General features: G+C 48.3%; 1 protein-coding gene across 3 annotated transcripts in view; it reads left to right on the plus strand.

Annotated features, from left to right (window-relative positions):
• Window positions 1–12,476, plus strand: part of MOB3B (MOB kinase activator 3B) — a 189,077-nt gene that overhangs the window by 163,447 nt on the left and 13,154 nt on the right. The gene's annotated exons all lie outside the window — the stretch shown is intronic.

The following is a 12,476-nucleotide window of genomic DNA, read 5'->3' on the forward strand; positions in this document are numbered from 1 at the left end:
TCCCTTCATGTAAAATTCGTATTGTTTTTATGCTTCTTTCATTGGGAATCTGAGTATCGGGGAAAAGGGCTGGCCTCCTCTGTACCCTGGAAGCCACCAAAGTTTGGTTCGAAGGGATGCAGGCTGAGCTTACCCTGTTCCTGTTTTCCACGTGTTTTCTTACTGAGGTAGCATCACTGCTCTCCAAAGACAGGAGGAATGTTGGGCGACTTCTGCTCAGGTCGGTCTTGGAAAGGCAGTGTGGGGACCCATACAGAACCACAGGGGCTGTAAGCTACGGAGTCGCACTGCTCATGGCATCTGCAGGGTACAGGGCGGGATTGACAGACTTTTTCTATAAAGATCCAGATACCAATTGCTTTGGCTTGTGGGCTATTAATGGTCTCAGTCAACTCCTCAGTTCCACTGTTGAACTGGGAAAGCAGCCATATGTGAGACACAAACAGAAGGGTGTGTCCCTGTTCCGGTGCACAACTGTATCAAAGGAGCTTGAAATTTGAATGTCGTGTAGCATCATGTGTAATGAAACATGACTCTCCTTTCGAATTTTTCCAACTGTTTTAAAATGTAAAAGTCATTCTTCGTTTATGAGCCATAAGCAAAGCAAGTGTGGGCTGGACTTGGGTCCATGGGCTCGCGTTTCGAGGTCCCCGATGTAGACGAAAGGCAGGATTCTGAGGCCTGTTGACAAGGTCCGAATGACAGATCCTGGTCACATTCTTTCTCTGCCAAGTACTGACCATGTGACCTTGGGTAAGTCACTCACCTCTCCAAGTTTCAGTCTCTCTATAGGAGAAGCCTAATGACCACCCCGTGGAGATGAATCAGTGACGGAGTGGGACACAAAATGGTAATCAGCCCCTGAAACTCTGAGGAGGCTCAGCTTCTCTTTATGGGAACCTGAGAACACATTTCAGTCGGTGGCAGTCAAACTCCTAGCAATAGATCTTATTTTAGTAAAAGGAAAGTTCAGTTTGCTTCATGTCTATGTACTCCATCAACATAACCCTTTGTTCCTATCAAAGGAATGAGGCTGCTGTGAAACTACAAACTTCCTAAATTACAGGCTCACCGAGGAAGAAAAATCTCCGTATGTTTTCATCAGGTGCACAATAGAGGTCTTATTAAGTGATGGCAGGCTCTGTCCTACGGTGAGTTCAGCCAGGCTGACCGGTTTCTATGGAATTCTTTGTTTTCCCTGGGGAGGTAGATTCTTCCTCCAGGGACCCGTGCCCTGAAAGTTCATGGCACACCCAAAACAACAAATCATGTTTCTTCAGCATTTCTTGAATGTCATTAAGAGTTGGATCCATTAAGCTTCTTTCCGAATAAATAAAAGCCTGTGCCTGCAGCCCAACCTAGAGTAGAACTCTGCTTCACCAGCCAGTGTCCCCATGAGAAGGCCAAATGACAAAGGCAAACGGGAGAATTCCTTACCCTGCCCTCCCACATCTAGTCTTCAAAGAGCTGGGCAACCCGACAGGTGGGCACTGGACCATGTTGAAACCTGTTCATCCCTCCAAGGGAGTGGGTGCCTTCATTACCCTTTGCTCATCCCCAATCCAAGGGGAGCACCTGCCAGAAACCAGTCCAGCTGTGCTGACAAGTGCAGGGTGTGGGAAGGAGGGAGGGAGACCCCTTATGGCTGTGGGGACCTCCGGCCAGGCTAGGGAGGAGACGGGAAGGCTGAGCAAGGAGGGAGGAGCAGCTGCCAGCCGGACGGGGCTGGGCCTGTGCCTGGCAGGACTGTAGGCGCATCACTTTGAGCAGAAATCAGGTCGGGCCCACAGACTGCCATGGGCAGGAGCTAACGGGGCACCAGTGAGAAGGGCAGGCTGAAGACGACGTGGTAGGTATGTCTGCAGAGTAAGTCAGGACAGTAAAAAGCACGGAACGGGGACTGTGGGGCTCGAGTGAGGAGATCTCGGAACTGCAGTGACGATGAAACATTTTGATCCAGGCTCTTGCTTTCATGAAGCGTGGTGAGGCAGCCCGCCTTGTGTTCATAGCCCATCTTCTGTGGTTAAATGAGAGCTTCAGAAATGTGCAAATCTGCCTTTACAAGAACCAGTGTAAATCAAGAGACGGAATATGTTTATATAAAGTGGCTTATTTTTAATGCTTGTAGGATTTGGGAAAAGAAGAGCAGTGTGATTCGTGTATCGTCTGAATAAATAGTCTCTGTGGGTGGCAGGTCTGTGTTTATCCATCCATACATATGTATACATGTGCCTAGGGCGTGCAAATATGCGCACACGCTCACACACACACCCGGCAGGGAACGCCCTCTGGGTCAGCAGTGTGGGCTGCTGTTTAGGAACAGAATTAATCAAATAAATACTGCTTTTCCCGGGGAGGAAGGGCTGGCCTGCCCTGTTTCTATTTTTATTCCTTTTGGCTTATTTGCCACCCACATTCCTAAAAGAAAGCAGAAAGGACACTTTTAATTCCTGTGTGCTGGTTGGCTCCTGCATGTACTTTAAGTTGGGTGGAATTTTTAAAAAAATTTTGTAGTTTGGCTGCCCTGCCTGCCTTATAAGAATTCAGACTGGGATGCTGGCAAGGAGAGGCGGCAGCCCCAGCTGTGGGCCGCCCATGGATGGCTCCACCCGCCAAGTCCCTGCTCCCATGGCCAGCGCTGGCTTTGTGCAGCCGCTGACTCAGAGACTCAGTGGAAAGCACACGCAGGTATGAATGAAGATCTCCACATGATGCCTGGGCATCTCTCGGGCCCGAGGGCAGGTGGGTGCTGCCCCCCCCCCGCCCCCCCGCCCCAGTGGACTCGCTAGGAAGGCAGGTTTCCACCTTTCAACCCTGACTGCCCTAATTATTAGCTCTGTGCCTTTGACCACAGTGTTTAACCTCAGTTCTTTCATTTGTAAAATGAGGATAACACCGCTCACGGGGTAAGACTGCTGGAAGGACTGAATGATATAGTGAATGTGCGGCAGTGAGCACCGTGCCTGGAGCATGGAAAAAGTGCAAAAGTGATAGACGGGAACACGGTGCACTTTTGCTGGTTATTTAAGGCTCTTACGCCATTGCCCCATCCTGTTCACTCCATTTTTGTGACCTGACACTCATTCATTCATTCACCAAGCTATTTATATGTGTAAAACGTTGTTCCAGAATTCACTCAAAGTCTTCTGCCAGGATTCATTCTCCCAATTCCCATTAAACAGATGCAACCACATTAAGAAAAACAGTTCTAGCCCCACCAGGCGTGGCTCAGCGGTTGAGCGTCGACCTAGGATCCAGGCGATCGGGGTTCGATTCCCGGTCAGGGTACATGCCCGGGTGGCGGGCTCAATCAATGACTCTCTCATCATTGATGTTTCTGTCTCTCTCTCTCCCTCTCCTTTCCTCGCTCTGAAATCAATAAAGATATATTTTAAAAAAAAAGAAAAACAGTTCTAAAAAGATGCACAGGCTCTGTGCCTGATCCCTGCTCAGGGCACCTGCTCTGGGCGGGAGAGCATCCTCCTGGTTTCAAAGGCTCCGAGGACAGGAACAAAGTGCTCTGAGCCCCGGGGGAAAGCAAGACACTAAAGCCCCAAGGCGGGCTTACAGAGCCCCCACCTTCTGCAGGACCCAGGAGCCAGCTCAGGGAGGTCCAGTCCATCCGAGGAAATGGAACTGGGTTCACGCTCCTGGAGGGCGTACTGAGTGGCCCTGCTACCGGTGAAGGCAGACCCATCCCTCCCTCCGGGCCCTTTGCTGTGGGTGGGCTGAGCACCGTGGTCAAAGGCACAGAGCTAATAATTAGGGTAGTCAAAGGCTCCTGAGAAAGTCTTGCCCCAGAGGTCCCACCCATGAAACTATTTGCCTACCCAGGGGAGCTGGGGTGCAGGGCACCATTCCCTGGAATTGTCAAGGCATTTGAGAAAAGACCAGTGTTACCTCCTCTGACATGTGCAGCTGTGTGGATTGTAGAAAGCGAGAGGAGAAACACCTCGTCGGGGGAACACTGGCCTCAAGTCGACTGCCATGGTCCTGAGACACAGGCCTCGTGGGTGCTGCCCCCTCCCCATTATTTCCACCTTCAGTGGCTTCAGCTGGGGAGTGGTTGGGGTGTCTTGTATTTGCTTGTTTTTTCTTTCAATTTTTCTCCCTTCTTCCAGGGATTTCCCTGCAGCAAGCAGCCTGCTGCTTTTCCTGGGCTGCCTCTTAAAGGGAGACGCGGCCCTTCAGAGCAGAACTGGGGGACAGCTAGCTGCCAGGCCACATTCTTAGTGACAGACTCAGGGGCCCAATGCTTCTCCCTTTCTCTGAATCGCTGTCTGACACCTCTGCAGCCTGTGACCCTCCGGGACGTGTGAACGGGGCACCAGAAACGTTCTGGGCAGGCAAAGGGAATGGGACTCCATGCAGAAGAAACGGGGCAGATACAGAAACTAACAGAAGCAAGTCGTGTGCAAGGCCGGGAGAGAGGGAGGCGGGTCTGAAATCTTTGCAGCCACTTTAACTTGCTGGGACTTTATCTGGTGGGAGCTAGAGATGAGTGGGAACAAGTTTGATGCCTCTTTGGACTTTCAGCAGCTCCTTTCCCACCTGCTCTGTTGACACCAGCAGGGATTAGAGACCAGAGACCTTTGACCTTGGAATCACCAGGCAGGCTGGTGTGCGGGACATCCCCAGCCCCTCAGACGGAAGGATTGGGAGACCAAGGCCGATTGTGACTCTTATCATCAAATGCCTTAACTCAGTGTCACTTCCTCTTCTGCATCTTCAGCTCCCAAAACCATACCAGCCCATTCCTGGAATTCTTGACACCAGTACGCCAGGCTTCTCAAAGTGTCTGATGCTGGAAGAAACCTCCCTGCATCCATGCCCTTGTCTACAATCAGAAATCACCTCCAAGTGCCCACGTGGTTTAACTGGCCATCACGCCGTCCCCTGCTGATGCCAGCTCGCATTTCTTCTGCTTCTCATTGTGAAGAAGAAACTTTATCCTCAAGGTTCTCCCCCCAGATAGGCATGAGACAGATCAGCAAGAGAAAAAGACCAAATTTGATTACATATATGTATATGGGAACTCCACATACAGCAGAGAGTCAGAGACCCCATATGCCGGGGATGTTCAAAGACAGGAAGGAACACGGGTAAATGTGACATTCTGAGCCAGGGATAAGGTAAGGTGCCTCGGGGGCTTCAAAGGGACACTGCACAATGGTGGGACGAGCGGATATTTTGTAGATAGGAGTTTGCCCTGCCCTATAGATAGATAGGTCAAAAGAGGTGGTCTCTGAAAATCTCTTATTATGAACAAGGCCCCTAATGCAAGTTCTTCTAGAAGTTAAGGGAGGGGCAGAAGTTTCTCTTGAGCCCCATGGCTAAAGTTGCCTTGAGCTCAAAACAGTCCACATACCACAGAGGCACGTCTTGGGGTGGCTCGTCCTGAGGGTTCCAACGGGACTTGCTTTTGCTATCAGTGAGTTAGAACTAACCAGATACCTGCTTGGCCTCCAGCGTGGAGCATGGCCTCAGGGAAAGGGGCAGCGACATCACCAGCACAGGTGTCTGGAATGGAGGAGGGAAGGGGGAAGACTCTTGAGAGAAATCGAATTTTCTATTTTAACTTTTTTTATATCTTTATTGATTTCAGAGAGAGACAAGGAGAGGGAGAGAGAGAGACAGAAACATCAATGATGAGAGAGTCATTGATTGAGCTCACAACCCGGGCATGTGCCCTGAACTGGGAATCCAACCCCGATCGCCTGGATCCCAGGTCGACGCTCAACTGCTGAGCCACGCCCAGCTGGGCGAAATCGAATTTTCAAGATGGTCAACATGTTCAATCCATAGGATTTTAGGGAAGGAAAAAAAGTAGCCAATAACAAAAGAAACAAATGGAGGACACAGATACAAAGGTTGTTTTTAAAGTCTCTTAAGAAATGGAGCACCACCCAGAAAGCCCTCTTTCTGACCTGGCCACACAACACACACACAAACACACGCGCGCACGCACGCCCGGGCCTCCCTTTGCGGTTGGGAATGAAAGTTTTCCCATTAGAGGGCTTTGGTGTTACCCGCACCCCTCCGCAGCCCAACCTGAAATGCCCCTGTGCTCCACTGCCTTTCAAAGGGACCTTCCCGAGTGGGCCCCTGTCTGAGCAGAGAGCGGCTGGCTCCAGGCGAGGCCTCGCCACGCTCCAGCTGCGGTGGGGCTGGGGGAGCAGCGGGCCGAGCTGTGATGCTGGTGGCCGGGCTGGGGGAGCAGCGGGGCCGAGCTGTGATGCTGGTGGCCGGGCTGGGGGAGCAGCGGGGCCGAGCTGTGATGCTGGTGGCCGGGCTGGGGGAGCAGCGGGGCCGAGCTGTGATGCTGGTGGCCGGCAAGGAAGCACTTTGTAAAGAGAGCACCACCCCCGGCTGCCTTTTCTGGTGGACTCACCGTTTTTCTTGTCTTTTTAGCAACCATTACCTTAACATATTGCCTTTAACCTTGGGCCAGATGGACCCTCATGGTGTGTCCTTCAGACTACCCCGTTTTAAGCCGTTGGCTTTCTCCTGGTGGCCACTGGGGGAAGGTTCCGTTTACGTAAAAGTCACCTTCGCAATTCAGCAGGGCTCCTGACCATACCACTGCACCTTCCAAAGCCCCTCCGTCGTTTCTTCATTTCCAATATTTCTTCCTCTCCTTGTCTCCTTGTTCCTCAGAATTAACAGAAAGGTGGTGAATTAAAAAATGAAAAAAACAGACGAATGGGCTGTAAAATAATGCTGGAGCCCCATGAGTCCTACTATGTGCTAACACACTAGGGAAACAAACGGCCTCCCTCCCTTTTTCTTTCATTCCTCCCCGCGGTGGAGTAATGAAAACAGTATGTTTTTTGTTGGTTTTTGTTCTCGAGTCGGCGAAATGTGGGTGCTAACCCGAGTTCTTTCCCTTGCTAGCATGGGCAGTTGGGCAAGTTCCTTCAGTTCTCTGAGCCTCCACATTTTTATCTGTAACTCAGGAAAAGCAACACGTAGCTCACAGAGTTTTGAAGAAGTACACAAAATAGACATTAGTGCCTCCACCACAGTAGGTCCTCAGTGGTGGAATATTTCCCTCCACCTCTCATTTGACTGGATCTAGAGACCTAATTGCTCTCTGTTGGATTTTAATCTAATTAGCAGATATTTCTAAGCACCTGGTATGTGCCAGATCTTTTGCACCAGGGTCCAAACAAGATGTGGTTCATCTCCAGAGCAACCTCGCGCTGGACCCAAGAAGTTACAGACTATCGCAGGGGAGCCTGGAGAGGGAGAGGAAGGCCTAATACCTCTTGGGGGTGAGGTGGGGAGGTAGGAGGGGCTGTCCCCGAGGAGGCAGCACTGAGGCCTCGAAGGACAGGACATTGGCATTGGGAGAAAGGTGTGGGAAGGCGGGAGCAAACTCACACACATATATGGGAATTGCTGTGAGCTTAACAGGAGGGAGGAGTTGGGGAGGGTTGGGACATGAGGCTGCGGAGCTGAGAAGAGGCCAGGTCGAGAAGAGCACTGTGTGCTAAGCTTGGGACTCAGTTTGAAAACCGTGGGGAGCCATGGAAGGAAATTAGGCTAAGGAGAGCCCTTCATGCGAGAAGGCTTTTACCTGAAGCTCACTGAGCCAACTCTAAGGAAGATTATTGACACTATTGCTTCTCTCAAATCAACGCGAAGTGTGGCGTTCAAGGCCAGGAGTCCTAGCTGCCATTAATTAGTTGTGCCACCTCGGCAAGTCACAGGCTCTCATGGTCTGATTTTTCACATCTCTGAGGTGTAGATGTTGGACTGGATCATATCCAAGTGTCTTCCATCTTTAACAGCGTCTGTGATTCCATAATTTTATCGTTGTTTTTGGAGCTTATTTTATCATTTCTAATGTTAACTTGTTAAAATTGCTATACTAGCACGATGACTGACACCCAGTAGACATCAATTATTTTTCTTTATTTCACGTAAAAACTAGGTTACTAAAATGTGTGATAGTATAGTGCAGTGACTTTCAACCAGTGTGCCACAAGGATTCTTAAAACCTGCAATACCTGACAGTTTAGTCAGGGGCACTGACCTCTTTTCCCTTAGATTGTCAAATTTAAAAAATGACAACAACCAGCACAACATTAACCTTCTGGTGTAAATGAATCAAAGTTGTACTTTTTTTTTTTTGTCAGATCGGCAAAAAAATATAACATTTTTTGGTGAGCTGCAGAATTTTAGTAACTAGTTTCTGTGTGCCATGAGACGAAAAAGGTTGAAAATCACTGGTCTAGTATAATAAACTAAGAGTCATTTGGTTACTTTGTAGTCTTGGCTGGGTCAGAAATTATATTTGTGTGACTTAGAATAAGTTATTTTACTTTTCTGAACCACTTATTCCCTGCCCTCCAATACCAGGTTTAAAAATGGGTGAACTCAGAGACTAGAGTAAGATTTGACTCTTCAAGTTCTTGCAAGTTTGTTCTACTTCTTGGGATGACTAGAAACTATCTCCATTTCAAAAGTGTTTAAATCAGAACAGAAGAGACTGAGTGTCTTATACAAAAGATATGCTGATTTCATCTACCAACACCATTCCCCACAAAAACTAAGCAAAAATCGCTTTAACTTCATTTTTAAAACTAAATATTATTTCAATTTAGAGATTCGGTCTACTTCTCCTTTTCTATTTTAAATTACTGGAGCTTATTTTCCTAGAAAAAATTACATGTGCATTAAAGATACCTAAAAACCCAAAAAACATGCAAAGGGGCAAAAATCAGAAATAGAATATGATTTCATTCACCCAGTGATAAACTCATCATGTTACACTCATATTTTGTTGGTACTTTCCCCCAAAATAATTGGATCAAATCATATATATACACATATATACTGTTATGCGACTTGACCAAAATATCTCTCATCAAACACTAATATACAACAAGGTTTTAAGGGTCTTCTCGGCTTTAGGCAGAAGTGGAATGAATGGTGCAGTCCAGCGCTGCTAGATAGTGATGTGATGGGAGGGAGTGAACGGTGATGGGGAACCCAGGAAGGGAGCCAGTGAAGCCTTTCCGGGAGCTGACAGTTGGATCATGAAAGATGTCTAATTTGCCAGGCACAGGCGAGCAAAAAGCATTTCCCAGGACAAACGGCCTGTGAGAAACTACTAAAAACCCTGATAGGCCATGGCCTGCTGGAGGCCAGAGAGGACCCCAGTTTGCCTGGTGGGTGTGGTGAGTGGCTGGGGGTCCACTCAACAGGAGGCGAAGGGTGGGAGGAGGCCCCGGTTATAAAGAGCTTTGTTTGCCAGGTGGTGGAGTATGGAGTCCATCCTGCTGATAGTGGGGAACCAGGGACTTTATAGAATCAGTGCCCTACATGGAAGCAAGTGTCACTGAACGAAGACAACCAAAACCCGGATCTACTCTTTTTGTTTTAATATATAATTTATTTTATTAATATTGAGAGAGAGAGAGAGGGCGAGAGAGAGGAACATCCATTCGTCATCCCACTTATTTATGCATTTATTAGTTGATTCTTGTACACGCCCTGACTGGGGATCGAACTCACAACCTTGGCATATGGGGACAACGCTCTAACCAACTGAGCTACCCGGCCAGGGCCTTACTCTTAAGGGTAGATTTTTTTTTTTTTTTTAATCTGGTGCTTTAAAAAATCTTCATATACAAGCCAAATACAGCACTTATGAGCATTTCTCAGGAAATCCTCAGAACCCCTGCAGAAGCCTTTTGAGCACTGCTGGGAGTTCTTCAGCGGCAGGCCCTAATCCCTACCGCATTCTGACGACTCCTGCAGCGGCTACTGCGTCCTCAGAGCGCAGCCTGGGTAGAAGTTGTTTAGGCTGCTGTCCTCCGTTGGAAGGAGTGTGTTCGGCCCTGCAGTGGGGCTTGGATGAAGAGGAAAGCTATGGATCCCCGTATTGGCCTCTTTGGGGTTTCATGGTTTTTCCCACACTATCAGCTGTTTCTTAACCAGCTCATTTGCGCCACCCAGTGGGAAAGTGCTAGAAGAAAAAAGGAGCGTCCAACCGAGCCTGCCTTCCTCCAGTTTCTGATCTGCTGTTTCAACCATTCTTTCCCCGCATGAATGTTAAGAGACATCCCAGTGAACAGTTTCTCCCCTGCATTTTGAGGCTGCATGGTGTGATGGGGAAGCACTGGTCTCTCAAACGGTTCCCTCTTCTTTCTTTTTTGTATTCGTACTTCTAGCGTCTACAGCCTTTTAGTGACATCATTGTTTTAGTATTTACCATTGCACCTGTAATTCAAAACGGTATTAATCTGGGTGATGAAAAACATCTCTTTGGCATTTTGAAAATTCAGGAATGACTGCGACCATCTGTGATTAATACACGTAAAAGTCAGTATTGTCATTATCATCTGAATGCATCTTCATGAGAACGTCTCAGACGCTTTAACGGCATTCATGCGGTGGACTGCAGAAAGCCGGCCTTTGCACTCAGACCGGAGCTTAAATCCCACCCCTGCCACTCCCTGCGTGACTCTGAGCCTGTTTCCTCCTCAGTCCAGTGGGGATGGCAGTCTTACCTCACAGGGTTAGGGAAAGGGCTTCATGATGTGATACCTGCAGAGCAGTGCCAGGCACAGACTGAGGGACAGCAGACTTTGTTTGAAGGAAGCAACTGTTACTGTTTAGTCTCTGCAGCTACCTATTTGCAGGAGCCAACACCTCTGCTCTGAGTCCCGGATTCCTCTCCTGTCAAACAGGGTCTTAGTTCCTCCTCTCAGAGTTGGACAGATGCAAGGACAAAACACCCCCCACCCCAGCACCTGCACCTCATGGGTGCTTAACAAATGCTAGCTCCTTTCTTTCTAAAAGCAATTGACCCACTGCAAATAATTACAGAATTAGATATAAAGCCAAAATTGTGTTCATTCCATGAGCCCCCTCACTCTGTCTCTTGCTCCCTCAAACACACACACACTTTGCATTCCCACTTTTTTTTTCCCACCTCTATCATCAGAAGTGAACCAAAAACACAAGAGCCTTTGGCAGCTTTAAAAAGGAGCAGAAAATTCACTTCAAGATTGTCATCATTTATTTTCATTCCTCACCGTAGCTCCTTGCGAACAGCAACCCCGTCTCCCAGTCACCTGCAACATAGTACAAGGAAATAAGCCTAAGTAGATGCTCATTTAATTTTTCAATTTATGTATCCGTTTGTACCTGCCTGTATTTGATAATATTCTAGGGGTGCAAAAGCGCCTAAATTCTTCCATGTATGTTCTGTTGTTTCTCTAACCAACACGTTGGTATGTTTCCTAACAGTCTTGGAGCACCTGGGCACTCCCGCGCTCAAGTTCCTTTCACTCAGATGTTTCCTATTTTATAGGCTGGGGTGATCCCAGGTCAGTGTGGAAGAGATATAGCAGCTGGCATCAGTTCTGCAGCAGGTGGGACTTGGACACAGCTCATTCATCTAATGGAAATGACATTAAACGTGTCCTCCTGAATGCTGCACGGTGCAGGGCTCATTCCAGGCTGCTTTCCAGGCAGTTCTTGGTGGGAGAGAGGAGCCGCTACTGCGCCAGGCACTGTGGAAGGCTGAGGGGCACATGGTGAAAGCACGCGTAGTAAACTGGAGAGTGAATGAGTGTTTCTTTTTCCTGACACTTAGTAGCTCACAGTGGAGAAGGGCTGACAGACGCGGGCACGATCCATGCACACACAGAGTACATGCCAGCTCATCACATGCAAGACTCCAGATGAGCACGAGTGGAGGGAATGGCTAACTTCACAGTGGGTTGGGTGGGAGTGTTGGAAGGTGCACCAGGCAGGTGAAATTTCTTTGCCCGATTGGGAAAAGGAACGGCAATTAGCCAAGGAAAGAAGGCAGGATGTGGTAGGAGCAGGCCACAGGTCAGAGTCTCAGCCGGTGCAGAGGCCCAGAGAAAGAGAATGGCCATTGCAGCACAAGAGCCAGGCAGGTGGTAGACGGGTGAAAGGCAAGGTGGTTGGTTCCATGTCAGACCCATTGGTAGATTCATTTCCATTAAGAAATGTCTTCCCTCCTGCTTTTCTTGACTTACACCAACTTAGGCTGTCCTTCCTTTTGTATCTTTGATAGAAACTTAGGTAAAGAGAAATTAATTATTCCTTAAGAAACACAGCAGTCTAAATCCAATGATCCTGTCCACCTGTAAGTGGTACTTGGTTTCCGTTGGAGAGCCAACTGGGAGTGGTGGGGCCTGGGGTAAACTGGAGAGCATGTTCTGCATCTGAAGAGGACAGCCATTTAACTCCAGCTGCCCAGTGGCTGCAGATCTTGTAATATTTCAGAAAAAGCAAGGAACCTGGATTTCCAGCAAGTTAGCCATGTTTTTAAGCATGCTTTGATTTATAAAAACCAAAAACCAAGCAGAAGACATTTGCAAGCGAAGCCTTATTCGTGGGCCACACTTACAATGTCTTGTTCAAAGGCTGCAGAGGTCAAAAACTTCAACAAGGAATTGCTCTGCTTTTGGTTTCCCCTAACCATTCTT

This window comes from Miniopterus natalensis, chromosome 12 (genome assembly GCF_054644295.1).
Source record: "Miniopterus natalensis isolate mMinNat1 chromosome 12, mMinNat1.hap1, whole genome shotgun sequence".
Classification (NCBI taxonomy): domain Eukaryota; kingdom Metazoa; phylum Chordata; class Mammalia; order Chiroptera; family Miniopteridae; genus Miniopterus; species Miniopterus natalensis.